This window comes from Capsicum annuum, chromosome 2 (assembly GCF_002878395.1).
Source record: "Capsicum annuum cultivar UCD-10X-F1 chromosome 2, UCD10Xv1.1, whole genome shotgun sequence".
NCBI classification, from domain to species: domain Eukaryota; kingdom Viridiplantae; phylum Streptophyta; class Magnoliopsida; order Solanales; family Solanaceae; genus Capsicum; species Capsicum annuum.
This window is the reverse complement of record NC_061112.1, coordinates 17,499,965-17,515,258: the sequence shown is the minus strand read 5'-3', so window position 1 is coordinate 17,515,258 and position 15,294 is coordinate 17,499,965.

Sequence of the window (15,294 nt, the reverse complement as noted above, 5' to 3'; positions counted from 1 at the left end):
GAGTCTGTGAAGAGTTATTTAATTTTTGTACCAATTGGCATATGGGAGCCGATTTTGTAGTTATGACTATATGTGTTGATGTTTTATGTTATGTTATGTTACATTATTATTCAAATTTATTTACTACTCTATGCATAAAGATGTCAGAGCAATTTTAGGTTTTTCTATACCTTGTGTTAGTTATCTTATCTTGCATTTTATCATATTTATATCATGATTTATATCAGTCGGCAGAAATACAAGGTAAGACTGCGTACGATACTCCCTTGTAGTGGGGCCCTTCCCCGGGTACCCTGCATAGCGGTAGCTTTAGTGCATCAGGCTATCCTTTTTTTATATCAGTCAGTCGATGATTCCTATTAAGTACCCATGTTTTTGTACTCATATTATACTTTTGTACCTTTTTGGTGCAGATCCGATTACTCGATGTCTCTGTTAATTGTTGATCGTGTTGTGTTGAATTTTTTGAAGATAGGTGAGCTCTTTGAGTTAGAGTCACCTATTTCCTTCTATCTTTTAATATTCAGTATTGAATTTTTGAGATAGATATTGTTGAATATTCTAAGTCATTGAGTATTATTATTATTAGATGCTCTTGTATCGGCTCTGTCAAGTCATGGGATGGTATATTATATTGAATGATTTGTGTATTTATAACTATTTACTTATTTATAAGTGTGTTGTTCAATTATGTCTATTATTAGGAAATTTCCATTAATTTAACCCATTGTATTTAGCTCCAGGTTATTGTTCGGCCTATCTACTGGTGGGATAGAGTAGGTGCAATCATAACTCATAAATCGATTTATGACAGAGGTCAAGCTCGACGATTGATGATATTGATGATGTTCAGGATAATGATTATAATGTTGATGTTATATATATATATATATACATATATACTAGTTCATGTTCAGATATTGATTATAATATTAATGATAATATAATGGTTAAGATATTATGGATTCACCTAACATTCATTCAAGAATGTGCATTGCCTATAATTAGTATTCGACTACATCTATCAGCCATATAGGGTTGCATAGGTATAGGTATGAGTGTTTCTTGTAGTATATTACATGCAAGTTGTCTCTAATAGTCTTATGGGGGATTGCATATGTATGGGCTCAGACTGTCGTTTGCTTAAGAGTTGATTGAACCTTTTTAGTATGGCGGTGGGGATTTATGAACGACTCGATTAGGTATTGCGTGTCTGTATTAGCTAGTTACTCGTGTTGTTATTGTTACCTTGGATTGTGTCTGTCATTGCTATTATTGTTAGTCTATAATAGGTTGATTATTATGTTCGTATTCTAATTTGAGGTATGATTTTGGCTCTCTTACTTTGATGTTATATTTCTATGCATAATAATCCATTTTTTAGGTATTATGGTTTTATACCCTGATATTCTGATTTCTTTATTTACTATCTCTTCATTTCGATAGTTAGCTCATGTTTAGATATATGGATTAAAGACCCTGAAGATATTGGCACTATCTTTCATAATGATTATGAGGCCTGAAGATGCTAGTATGATGACTTAGGTTGTACCTTGAGTTTCCTTGTTTTTATATATGCACATCTATATATAAGTAGCTATGGTATTATTGTATATTCCTTTCTTCCTTCATTTACTCAGATTGTATATTCATTTCATGGCCTTGTATACTATTGTACATCTTTTTTTCTCTCTTTACTCTTATATTGGTCAGCGATATATAGTATAATGTTGAGGTTCCTGAGTATGGCTAGAATGGGATATTTCATCCTTAATACCGCCTTAGCCTTATTATGTTAGTTTCTTGGGCATGAATTGAATAACTTATCTATTTATCTCATTAGAGATTATTATGCAGATTGTTGGATTCTTAGGTGTAGTTTACCTTTTTGTTTATAAGGTATTTATCATCGTTTTATCTTTAAATCTCAGTCGGCATTTTCCTACTGAGTACTACATGCTTGGTACTCATACTACACTTCTGCAGCCTGCAGATCACTCCACGGGTTATAGTCACTATTTTGAGTGTCATGTAGAGCAACTATAGTTGAATATGTAGGGTGAGCTTTTGGCATTCGCAGTATTACTTTCCTCTCTCTTATATGCTAGACTAGTCTCTATGTTGTATTCAGATATGGTTGTATTTGTATATTCATTTAATGCCTCATTTTTATCCTCGTTAATGGTAGAAGCTCTTATACTAATTACACTAGGTTTTGGAATTATCTTATGTATGTGTGTCTTTTGGTACATCTAGTCTGCACTCTTCCTTCATTCTCTAGGTAGTCCGTTACCAGTATTTTCAGACTACGAGGTTAGCTTGCCTACTGGCAGGTTATATTAGGTAGCATCATGACCTGAGAAATTGGGTCGTGACAACAACTCTTAGAAATGATAAATCATTAAGAATTTCTCTATTTTTCAAAATGTGCCCCTTTTAAAAAAATTCATTGGTTTAGTTAAACTAGTGAGGTGTCATTATTTGTGAACACCCAAGTCTTATTTTGACTACACTATGAATATGGTACATCAATTGATGAAAGGTGTTTCAAGTTTTGGATTAAGTGCCATGTGTGAGATAAAATATCAATCTTGCTCATTGAGAAAACCTAGAAGTTACCTGGTTGTGCAATCTGGGAGAAGTGATCATAGGTCATTGACAAGAGTAAACCTCCAATTTGGCCAAAACAGCCTTCCTATGGCGATTTGAGTGACCAAGTTTGTTCCTAATCTGGGACTTAGAATCCTTTTAATTGGACAACTTTATTGCAAGCTAGAATCTTTCTTCCAAAAGTCCCTCCCTTGAACCAAACTCTTCTTGAATCGTCTAGGTGAGATCGGGAACCAACTTAGGCCAAAACCTAAGTTTGGGGTAGAGGAACCCTTTGGGGTTTGTCATGTAATTAGAATCTCGTAAAATGGGGATCATTCACTTTCTTTTTTAACTATCCTCTTATTCAACATATATATAAAAAGGGATTAAAAAAATTAAAAAGCAATGGAAAAAAAAGTTGCAAGTCTGTTTTTAGTTTGTAAATATTAGAATTAAAGTAATGTTTGAAAGGATAAGAAAAGGAAAATAGCATGAAAATTTTAGAGAAGTGGTCCTTAGAGTTTTATAAAAGCAAGTTTTGGGGAAAAAGTGTAATTGAGGTCTCTTTAGATGCTTTTAGGGGGTAGAGTCACTATAATTAAACTTTCCCTGCATTATCAATTGCTACACTACAAGCTGCCGAAAGACCTTAGTGATCTTCAAAGTATTGTACTTGAATGTGGTGAAATAGAGCTTATGGACATGCCTATGGTCTAGCACTCATGTTCATGATCATTTTTTGAAGTGCGAGTGTGTAATACCCCTAAACTTTTCCTTAAGTTTAATTACGTCTCTAGAAGGTTAAGGGATGACTTCCTAAGAGTGTAATATTTAAACCATATAGAATTTTCCTAATTTCGACTTTTTTATCGTGTGGGAAATTTAATTAGCTTTCCAAAGACATAAGATCCGCCCAAATCCGAGCAAGAAGTTATGAAAAATTTAAGCCCTAGTCGTAAAACGGGGTCATTTTAGTGCTTGGCACATCGCAGAGAGGGTCTGTTTGACAATTGTCAAATTCCAGTAGTCTAGCGCAATTATGGTACGTCGCACTGAAGTTCTAGGTCCCAACCAGTGGGACAACACGATGGCTCCACATCGCGGTGACCTCAAGAATCCCATTTGTCAATTTCCAGAGAGCCACCGAGATAGTAGCGCGTCGCGGTGGCCCTTAAAATTGGGTTTTCCAGTTTAATTTTTGTAGCTTCGTTCAGGAGTTAAAAAGGGCACTTTGGACTTTTTTCAAGCCTCTTAAACCATACAAACACCAAATTGAAGTCATTTACAAGCATTCTATTAGGTTTTTCTCAAGTTTTCTCTCAACAAAAAACCTAAGTACCCAGAACCTCTTCAAAGAATCTCAAGAATCCACCGTAGCTTTCATAAATTGAGTTGGGATTCAAGATTCCCAAGTCAAGGGCTTCTATAACCTTCATCCAAAAGTACGAGAAAGAGTCTCAAGCAAGCTTATTCATCAAAGTTCATAATTTGAGGTATGTGGGGTTTGAACAAGAACACTTCTTTCATTCTTGTGCCCAAAGATTTGATTTTTATAAATGAATTTCATGTTTTTACAAGTGGGTCTATACCAAAATTATATTATTTTGAGAATACGAATTGATAAATTGTTCAAGTTTTGAATTGCATGATTATTTCACTTATTTATGATTTAAATTGATAATTCATGCTATAAATTGCACATTCCTATATTGATGTGATATCTTCAAGTGTTTCCAAGATTGGTGTCATGAATTAATATTTATTGTGAAATTGTGATTCTTTAAGAATATATATGCCTTAAGTCCAAGGATGAATTGTTGATACTTTCTAAAGTGTTTCAAGAAGTGTATTGATATTTTCATGCTATTTAAGTTTTAAAGCTTATTGGTGATAGTCTACCAAAGTTTCAATAAAAGAGTTGAATTTAATCCTAAGCTAAGAAATAAAATCCACACCATTTGATTTAAGCTAAAGAGAAGCATAGTTGACTTCCACTGCATATTTCTGAGTTGTTTAAGGTGAATTTTTCTTAAAAGATCTGAGCTTAAGTAAGGGAGTAGTACTTAGCACCAATTTGGACTTGATTCTAAGGTCTCATACCCTACAACTAGGAGCCACCATAGGATTTGATTTACCCCAAGTGGGTTAAGCAAGTGATCACTAAAAAGTACAAAGGTTCTACTCCGATGGCAAGGATAGAACAGTTCTCCCTAATGTGGGCAAGACGTTGAACTCCATGTAGCTCACATGGTTTATGTTGGTTAGAAGAAACTCCCAAGTTTCCTAGAGTCTCAAGTCTTAAAGTTCTTAAGGTTTTAAGTCCTTGAGTTTCAAAGAAGTTTCTCATTTTCAAAACACTAAAGTGAATATTCTGAAAGTTGTTATTTTAAGAGTTCAACTAGTTTACAATCTAGAGATCAAAGAAAGAATACAGATTTAGAACAAAGTGTAATGGCTCACGTGATTTATACTATGTGTTTTGTTATTCATGATTTATGAAAGTTTTATTCAAGCTATGTGAGTCATCTACAATACCATGTATGTTTTCTATACAGATTTATTGTATTGATAATTAGTTGCATACACCCCTATATACTCAGTACCTTCCCAAGTAGTGATCCACATATACGTCTATGTGCTACATTGTCTCATAATGTAGGTTCAAGTGCTCAGTCCCAGTAGCGTCAGTGATCCCAAGTACCTTTATTTGCATCTCCACTGTGGTGAGTCCTCATGGTTCGAGGGCCTATCTCAAGACACTTCAGTATTTTTAGTAGTTGTGTTTTCAATTCAATTCAAGTCAGTTGGGGATCTGTCCCAATGGCTCTCTAGTTTTTTGAGTAGTAGAGGCTTTGTCAGACTAGGTGGTCAGTATGTTTAGATTTGCAGTATTTTGTTACCTTTACAGTACTCATTTGGATTTTCGTTAGACGTGATATGACATGATTCCTTATTTTGATCTCATTATCTTTAAGTAATCTTTATACTAAGAAGCAGGCTCAAAGGTTTATCTTAGGGTTACTTGTAGCCTTAAGTACTGTGTGATGCTCCGGGACAGGATTTCGAGGTGTTACAGAGTAATTCGTGGTAGCCCCTTTTTTTAATGTTTATCGGTTCTTGAGGTAAGGGACTTTTTCGTGTAAATTAAAGGAACTTAATTGAAATACTTGATCTTCTTTAATCTTGCTTGGAGTCTATAATCATGTGCATGGTTTAGTAATATTTGAGGCTTGTTTTTCACAAATTGAGTGTTTGATGGGGGAGACTTGTGCCATTATTTACAAAACTATGAGGGTGAAGTATTTTCACAAAAGAAGCATATGCCTAAGCTCCCATCCTCCTTACCTAACTACCCTAATTGGCGGTATTCAAAATGCATTGTCAAATCGATCGACAAGTCAACAAATTATTTGGAAATGCATCTCTAAAAAAAGTTATGTTTTTTTTTTTGCTAACTTTGGCCTAGTTCCTTGCTTTTCTTATGTGTAGGTATGCCTAGAAACAAGCGTGTAACCACTAAACAAACCTGTTCTTCTCTTTCTACCTCTAAAATCTCAAAAATTATTATCATTTTGGTAAAATTACAATAACATAGGGTTTACAAGAGAAAGATGGTTGAGGGCACAAGAAGCAAGGATCCAATTAATAGGAGTCTAGATTAGAGCACAATTCCAACTCTGGGAGGGACAACACTAATTCCTCGAAGGAAGGCAACACCACCCCTATTCATGATCCACTCCAAACTACAAAGGATGCACCATCGAAGAATAAAAGAGTTCAACAAAATCCTCATACTTCAGCAAACCCTCACCCTCAGGGACATCACATGTTCCTCAACTAGTTCAGGGTTCCCAAAAAGAGGACAATAATTGAAGAGCAAAGATTGAGAATTAATGGGATAGAAGGAAAATGCCCTTAGGTTTTAGATGTCATCCGATATCACATCTTACAGTTATTCACAAAGAATTGTAAATTGTATGTTGAGACATGGGTACAAGAGTTTTATAACTCTTATAGGAAGTTGTTGCTTTACAAGAGGAGGAAGGTTAAAGCTCAAGAGACTCGAAATGTCATGAAAGTGAGGGGTCTGAATGTTAAGTTTGATGGGATCTCGATTAATACAACCTATGGAGATACACTTGATACACATCATTACATTTTTACTCACACTTTAAAGAATATTGATGATCCTCTGAGTTTGCTAGCCCCTTTGCTCCATTATGAGACACCTACAAGGCTCACCTCAAGAACATCAATTGATAAAAGTGATATAAACTTGGAGGCTCGGTGTTGGTTAAACTTTATGTTTAGAAACATATTTCCCTCTCAGGATAACTTGATTCTTATGCATCCTCGAGAAGTTCTACTGGCACAATTATAGTGAAGAAGAGGTTGAATCTTTACATAATCTTTGTCTCAGACATTTCTCATCGAGCCCAATAAAAGCCAACCTCACTTTCTTTCCCATTCTTGTTCACCAAGCTATGTCACCGTTCTAGGGTTTCTTTTCATGAGAAGAAAGATTGTGAGTACTTTCCTACATCAACTATTGATATAGCCTGCCTTGAGACTATGTAAAGAGTGATGACGAATAATGCATAGGTAGATAATTCCCTGATAATTAGCCTTAACACTATTGTTAAAAGTTCCAACAAACCCACTCTTACTACCGCAACTCCTGTACCTCTAAAATCTTTCATAGGTATATCCACTCATCCTCCTATACCGACTGGTATTATACCTCATCCATCCACTTCATCAGGTGGATCTAGGGCTCTATTGACTTAGATTGACATTATTAGGATGGGCTAGCTGGTTTATTTAGGTGATAGAATATCATCTAGGTGTGAGGCTCAAATGCCTCTAATGATTATTTATGTTATGAAAGCTACCATGGTACCATTCCATTATAAGTTTCAAGGTATTCATGTGTGCATTATGGTACCATGTTTGATGAGTTGTGTACTCCACAACTGGCAGTCCTAAGTAGTGTGCTATCCACAAGTATGTAGATGAGCTCTAATTCCTATTTTTTCATAATTTTAAGAAGATTTAGATTATACACCAACCTCACCATATGTTTCATGTTAATGCAGTAGTGGCTGCGAAGAAGAATGAGGAAGAAGAGGACTGCCCTTCAGATGATGAGGAGATTAATGAGGCCCAGATTGCTACCTACTTTGAGGACCATGTAATGGCTGATATAACTCATGATAGGTAGGAGACAGAGGATGATATTTTTATTGCAACCTTGTAAAGGTGGACTTACGTGGGACCTCCGGTACAAATGTCGTGGAGATCAAGGACAACATACCAGATTGACCTCTACAAACTATACTTGGGACTTATCGAGGTACTAATGTCCATATAGAGGTCACTTATATGATCCAATCATTAAAATAGACTTAGTCATGTTCTGGGGGACTCTCTCTTTTATTCTCTTTTCTTTATCATAGTCCTATTGCATTGAGGACAATGATTACTTTAGAGTTGGGAAGGGGGTTATTTATTTTGGATCTATAATATTTTACCCTACTTTTGAGATATTTAATTATAATGTTCTACTTTGGATACTATGTTTTATTTTGGTGTGTGACTCAGATTTGATTCAGATTATATTTCAGATAATTTTCATTTTGGGCGTAATATTTGAGATTTTCTACTTTGATTTCTTTGAGTGTGGTTTCTATTTTTCATTTCCATTTTATTTTTATCTTAGAAGTTTGTAGTTTAATTGAAAATAAAAATTAATTTTGAAATACATCCTTAAGAGTAAAGCATACAACTAATACAACATTCTGAATTAAATGGTACTCTTGGAGAGATTTTTCACATGTACAACTGTAATGACCCTCTAATTCATTTCCTTGATTTTTATGTGTTTTTGGTATTTTGAGCCTTCCAAAGTGGATATAGGTCATTTATGACTTGCTGGAACTATTGGTTCAGTTATCAAATAATTTGTTTGGATTTTAGGCTCATTTTCTTATTTTGGAGCTTTCGTTGTTTCAAATTTTGTCTCAAACCAAAACTCCTAGTAGATGACCACAGATGGAAATTTTGACATCTCCATCAACTCTAAAACTTTGACTTTAGGATAAGGGGACCCTTGGTTAAGGTCCCGAGGCTTCAGAACTCATTTTAGGCTATTGGTATGATTATGTGATAATGGAACTATAGATATGTTCCTCATATTTAGTCAAAACAATCTTGAATTAAAGGTTCGATGGTTCCATTAAGTCTGAAAATTTTAAATTTGATATGATAGCATAGTTTTTACTTGCACGAGGTTCCATACAAATTATGAACGCTCCGTTGAAATCCATTACAAATATAGAAATAATTTGGTGCATCAGGTCTAGTGTGATCGCGATAACAAAGGTTAAATTGCCATCGCTGAATAAGATTTGTCACTTAAGTTGTAAAATGCATGTTATATGAGATTTATTCTTATTTTTGCTATAATCATGATCGTGAATGGCAAATCACGATCGCCATACCTGATTTACCCTTTGTAAGTCACGATCGCAACATTTGAGTCGCGATCGTGGCTCTCGACCCATATTTAATACCCTTCTTCAGTCTAATTTTCCAACACTTTTTCCACTATTTTGATATAATTTTGAGAGCTCAAGGAAGGTAAAAGAATGGAAAATCATCCAAATAAGCTAAGGTAATCTAACCTAATCATTTTTGGTCATTTCCCATCAATTTTCCTTTGATTCCCACCTAAATTCATGGTAAATTCTTAGAAATTAGGACTTTAAATTCCTAAACTTTAAGGGTTGATTTGAGACTCGATTTGTACTCCATTTGTGCTCAAATTTTGAGCAGACCTTCCTTGTCCTTTGATGGACTTTCTGATGGGTTCAATTTTAGATTTCATTTATGGGCCCCTTGGGCCCATTTTATATCTGGAATTTAACTTGACCTATTATATGGCAATATGGGTTACATTTGACTTCTAATGATACATCTATTATGGATAATTCAAGTATTTGCAGTTCAGCATCGAGGTTGATTTCTGTCTACTCTTCTTCAAAAGATCATATGTTTTATATATTGCATATAAATATGAATGTTAAGAATGATTATGGGTAGAACACTGTGACTTAGTCTTCAGTATGAAGTTTGGGGATTGATGAGTGATTTGACCCGTAAGGTGAAATATTTACTATACTTTTAAAATCCTATTACTTTGTTTATTGATTAAGCTAATTTGTAGTTATTTAGATTAATTTAAAATCACAATTTACGTGGAGTTGACTTAATTGCTCACGTCCTAGGTGAAATCCCTATCTTAATGATAATTATGGCTTATGTACCGCCAAGAAGTCAATTTAGATACTTTATCCTAGTCCAAGGTATAGATTTCTTGGGTAAGGATTTTGAGAATAAGAAATGGGTTCCTCTGGCCCACCTTAGGCCAAGACTTATATTAGTCCTCTGGACTTATTTACGTATGTTAGATATAGTTGATACTAATGAACCTTTAGTATAAGGTTACCTTGGGACTTGGTGAATGGTGATGGTTTTCCATATCATGATTAATGGTTCGTAGACATGATATGAATTTATGATTTGATCAATGATATGACCTATCAACATGCTAAATAATATAGATATGGATATGATATGGCCCATAGATATGATATGCCTTATAGGTATGATGTGGCCTATAGATATGATATACCTTATGAATATTAGATGCCTTATAAATATGAGATGGCTTATAGATATGATACTGTATTTAGCCTTATATCTTGAAATAGTATTTTAGGTAGTGTTGACTAAATTGCTCATGTTCTAGGTGAAATCCCTATCTTAAGGATAATTACGGCTTATGTTCCACCTAGAAGTCAATTTAGATACCTTATCCTAGTCCAGGGTAGAGATTTCTTAAGTAAAGACTTCAAGGATTAAAAATGGGTTCCTCTGGCCCACCTTTGGCCATGACTTGTATTAGCCCTGGGGACTTATTATACATTTTATACATAGTTAAGACTTTTGAGCCTTTAGTATAAGGTTACCTTGTGACTTGATGAATGGTGATGGTCGTTCAGTTTATGATTAATGGCTTGTAGACATGATATGACTTTTAGATTTGACTAATAATATGGCTTGTCGACGTGATAAATGATATAGATATAGATATAGATATGATTTGGCCTATAGATTTGATATGACGTATAAATATGATGTAGACTATAGATATGATATGCCTTATGAATATAAGATGCCTTAAAAATATGAGATGGCCTATAGATATGGTATTGTAGTTATTCTGGACACATTATTAGGCCCAAGGTCATGTTCATGATATTAAATGGTTCGATTCCGGAAAGTATTCCTTCCTTGTAAAGAAAATGGTCGCAGTTTACCCACATATTGATGCTTATGATTTCATTGTTTGAATACTGGTGATGGCATTCATATATTTGGTACGTTTATGATCACTAAATATGGTAAATAGTATGATTCCAACTATAGGATAAATTTACTGCTGTTTTTTCTAAAAGGGGATTAGAGCCTACTTTTAACTTTAAGAATGGAATACTTCATAACATGAATCATACCATCTTAATGGCTAGCTTATGTGCACTGGGATTGAAAATAGTGTTTTAAATATTTGACCTAGTTAGATTCTGGTCAACAGTTTTACTACTACTATTTACTCTAGTCGAGAGAGATTCTGGTCCTTTCTACACTCCTATGATTATCTAATCCCGAAGTTTACCCCGAGTAATAAATTTATGGATTTTCACTCTTTTAGACATGGGTCTTTTCATACACTTATATATAAGTATATCTATGGAATTAATGATATGAGTTTTGAATCAAGCTCGATAATTGATGGGTACTGATGCTATGAGTTCTAGCTCAAGCCCAGTGATTGATGATGGTATTGATAGTATGAGTTCTAGGTTGTAATAATCCTCAGGTCATTTTCTATGTTTCTGCTTATTATTGGCAGTAGAGTTTTCCTATAGCTACCCCAAGCCATTTAAAAATTGGTAAAACTAATAGTTTTGTTACCTGCCAGTTCGTTTGGTTTTTAGAGTCAATTCCCTATTTTGAAGCTTCATTGGTTTGAAATATCCACCGAGCAACAAAAAGTTAAACAATCTCATATGTATAGTTTGACTATACCAGCATCTCTAAAATATGAATTCTAGGATAGGTGGACCTTTGGTTCGGGCCCCGAGGCACCCAAGCTCATTTTGACCTACTGGTCGGAAAGTCAAGAAAATAAAATATGAGTGTGGGGCCCATATTTGATCAAAATGACCTAGAATGGAAAATATAACTGCATCATTGGGTTTGGAACATTAAGTTTGGCATGGTCACATAATTTTTTTATGTATACGGGATTTTAGATGAATCTCAAGGGCTTGGTGAGGACTTGGAAATTTCCAAGTCAACTGCTGTCAGCTGGAGCATCGCTATCTTAAGCCAAGGGTCATGATCGAGATACCCTTGGCAGTCATCCAGTATATTGCAGTATGTAGGTTGTGATTGCCACTAGCACTGGCAAGGTCAAGATGCCGTAATCGCAATCCTCAGGTTCGCGATATCAACTTCCGAGTACCTAGATTGGGTATAAAAGGACCCATTTTCCACAATTTTGTCCACTAATCATCACTTCCTTAAGAGATAAAAACCCTAAATAGTGTGATAGCTTAGAATTGAAGTTTCTTGGTGATTGGGAAGCTAGATTAACATTTATTTTTGCAATTATCTTCCAATTTAGGTAAGAATTCACCCATTTCTTGGTGGATTTTAGTGATTTCTTGCTCAAAACCCTAAAATCTTAAGGTCTTGATTTTAGACCCAATTTAACTTAGTTTTCACCCAATTTTAAGGGTAATGATTACTTGAGCATGTAAGAATGTTTGGTTGGTTTTGGAAACCCAATTTTCATAAGTGGGACCAATATGGGGGTTTTATGTTATTTTTGGACCTGAAGCACAATGGTGCATTATGGTTATTGTTAATATCATATTTATGAGTAAAATATATTTTTGATAGCTTGGCATCTTGAGGAGGCTTCTCAAAAGGAAAAAGTGGTGGTTTAGTGGTTCATTAAGCTTTCTTCAGCGTCTAGGTAAGATAGGTTTATCCTTTATTAAATTGAGTTATTTCAAAGTATTCATATGATATTGTGTTAGATTTGAGATGGACTTTAGGTGTTAGATGAATAAAATGCAAGACATGGGTTAGATGGACAGCTTAGGTCATTTTAAAATCGTAGAGTTGAAACACTCAGCTTGTTTCTTTGTGTGTTAGGTGAATTGAATATTTAGCATAATGCTTAGCGTAATATTGGCCCTAGTTGCTTACACTAATAAAGGTCGCCTTAGTTTTGATTGGACTTAGTTAATGTGTTTGGGAAGGATCTCTACCTTTGGACTAATTATGGCTTGTTTAACATAAAAAAGAGGAATTAGATTACTTAAGCCTAGTTTGGGTAGAATTTAACTAAAATGGAACTCGTGGAATAGAAGTGTACTCTTAACCCACTTTAGTCTATGACACATGATTAGTTTTCGTTAACCTTTTTCACTTAATAGACTCTTTAAAATGTGTATTAAGACAATATTGATAAATCTTGATGCTTGATGGTTATGTTGGTTAATGTAAGGATTGACGCCTATTGATTAGGTTATTATTTATGCTACTGAGATACTTCTTATGATGTTAATTATATATAATCAGGTTCGAGTTTGAAAAATGATTATGTTATTGATTATACACATATACCTGGTTTGAGTTTAGAGGATGATTATGGTGATATTGATTATTTATCGATTCAAGTCCTTTCATTAAATACATTTACCGATTTGAGTTTTGCTTTTGATTATTTATTGCTTCCAGTCTGACTATTGATTATATTTACCAGTTTTAGTCAGGATATGCATATTATGCTATAATTATATACTTTTTACGATTAACGATATCAATACGTAAGATTGAGAGTGGAAATTTGGCTAAGTTGGAAAATAAGAAAATGGTTATAATGTGGCATGACATAAATCTACTGGTAAAATAACTAGATTATAAATGATAGTTAGTTGATAAATGTTGACTAGTGGATATATGATAACTAGCTGATAATTGAATTAGTGATAAGAGATAGATAGTTGATTAACAAACTAGTGTCTAAATGATGATAAGGTTGTTATATGTTGGTTCTGAAATGTGGGTACTTTATCAAATATTAGTAAATTATGGAATGATGGTTAAATAACGAGTTGGTTATTTGTAAGCGATAAATGGTTGCTTTATTCTATCTTTGAGTGTACACTCCCAGCGTATGGGAGTCTGTAATGAGTTATTCATATTCCATACCCATTGGAGTATGGGAGTTAATTTTATAGTTATGACTTTATGTGTTGACGCTTTATGTTTTGTTATGTTATGTTATTATTCAAATTTGTTTACTACTCTATGCACATCGATGTCATAGCTATTTCAGGTTTTTCTATACCTTGACTTAGTTATGTTATCTTGCATTTTATCATATCTATATCATGATTTAACTCATTTAGTCGATGATACCTACTAAGCACCCATTGTTTTATACTCATATAATACTTCTGTACCATTTTGGTGCATATATGATTAGTAGCTGTCTTCATTGATCGTTGATTATGTTGTGTTGATTTTTTTAAGATAGGGTGAGAACTTAGAGTCGGAGTCACCTATTTTCTTCTATCTTTTGTTATTTAATATTTAGTTTTTAAGATAGATGTTGTTGAATATTCTATGTCTTTGAGTTGTATTATTATTAGATGCTCTTGTACTGGCTCTACCAGGTCTTGGGATGGCATTATGTATTGACTGTTTTATCTATTTAGAACTCTTTACTTATTTGTAAGTGTGTTGTTCATTTACGTCTATGATTGGGCAATTTCTATTAATTTAACCCATTGCATTTAGCTCCAGGTTATGGTTTGGCCTACCTACTAGCAGTATAGAGTAGGTGCCATCAAAATTCATAAATCGGGTTGTGACATGGGCCAAGCCAGACGAGTAATGATTTAGGTGATATTGATGATGTTCAGGATAATGATTCAAATGTTAATGTTATAAATATATATAGTTATAGATATACACACACATCTACTAGTTCATGTTTGGATATTGATAATAATATTGATGATGATATAGTGGTTAAGATATTATGGATTCACCTTGCATTCATTAAAGCATGTGCATTGCCTATCACCAGTAATCACTTATATCTATCAGTCATATAGGGGTTGCATAGGTATAGGTAAGATTGTTTCTTGTAGTATATTGTATGGAACTTGCATCTAACAGCGTTATGAGGGATTGCATAGGTATGGGCTTAGTCTATTGTTTACTGAGGGTTGATTAAACCTTTTGAGCTTATGGTGGTGGGGATTTACGAAAGTCTCAGTTTGGTATTTAGTGTCTAAATTAGTCAGTTACTCATGTTGTTATTATTACCTTGGATTGTGATTTTCATTGCTATTATGGTTAGTTTGTAGTAGGTTAATTATTGGGGGTTGTATTGCGATTTGAGGTATGATTCTGGCTCTTTTACTTTACAGTTATATTTATATGCAAATTAATCCATTGGTTAGGTATTATGGTTTTACGCCTTGACATTTTGATTCCTTTCTTTACTATCTCTTTATTTTGATAGTTAGCTCATGTTTAACATATGGATAAGAG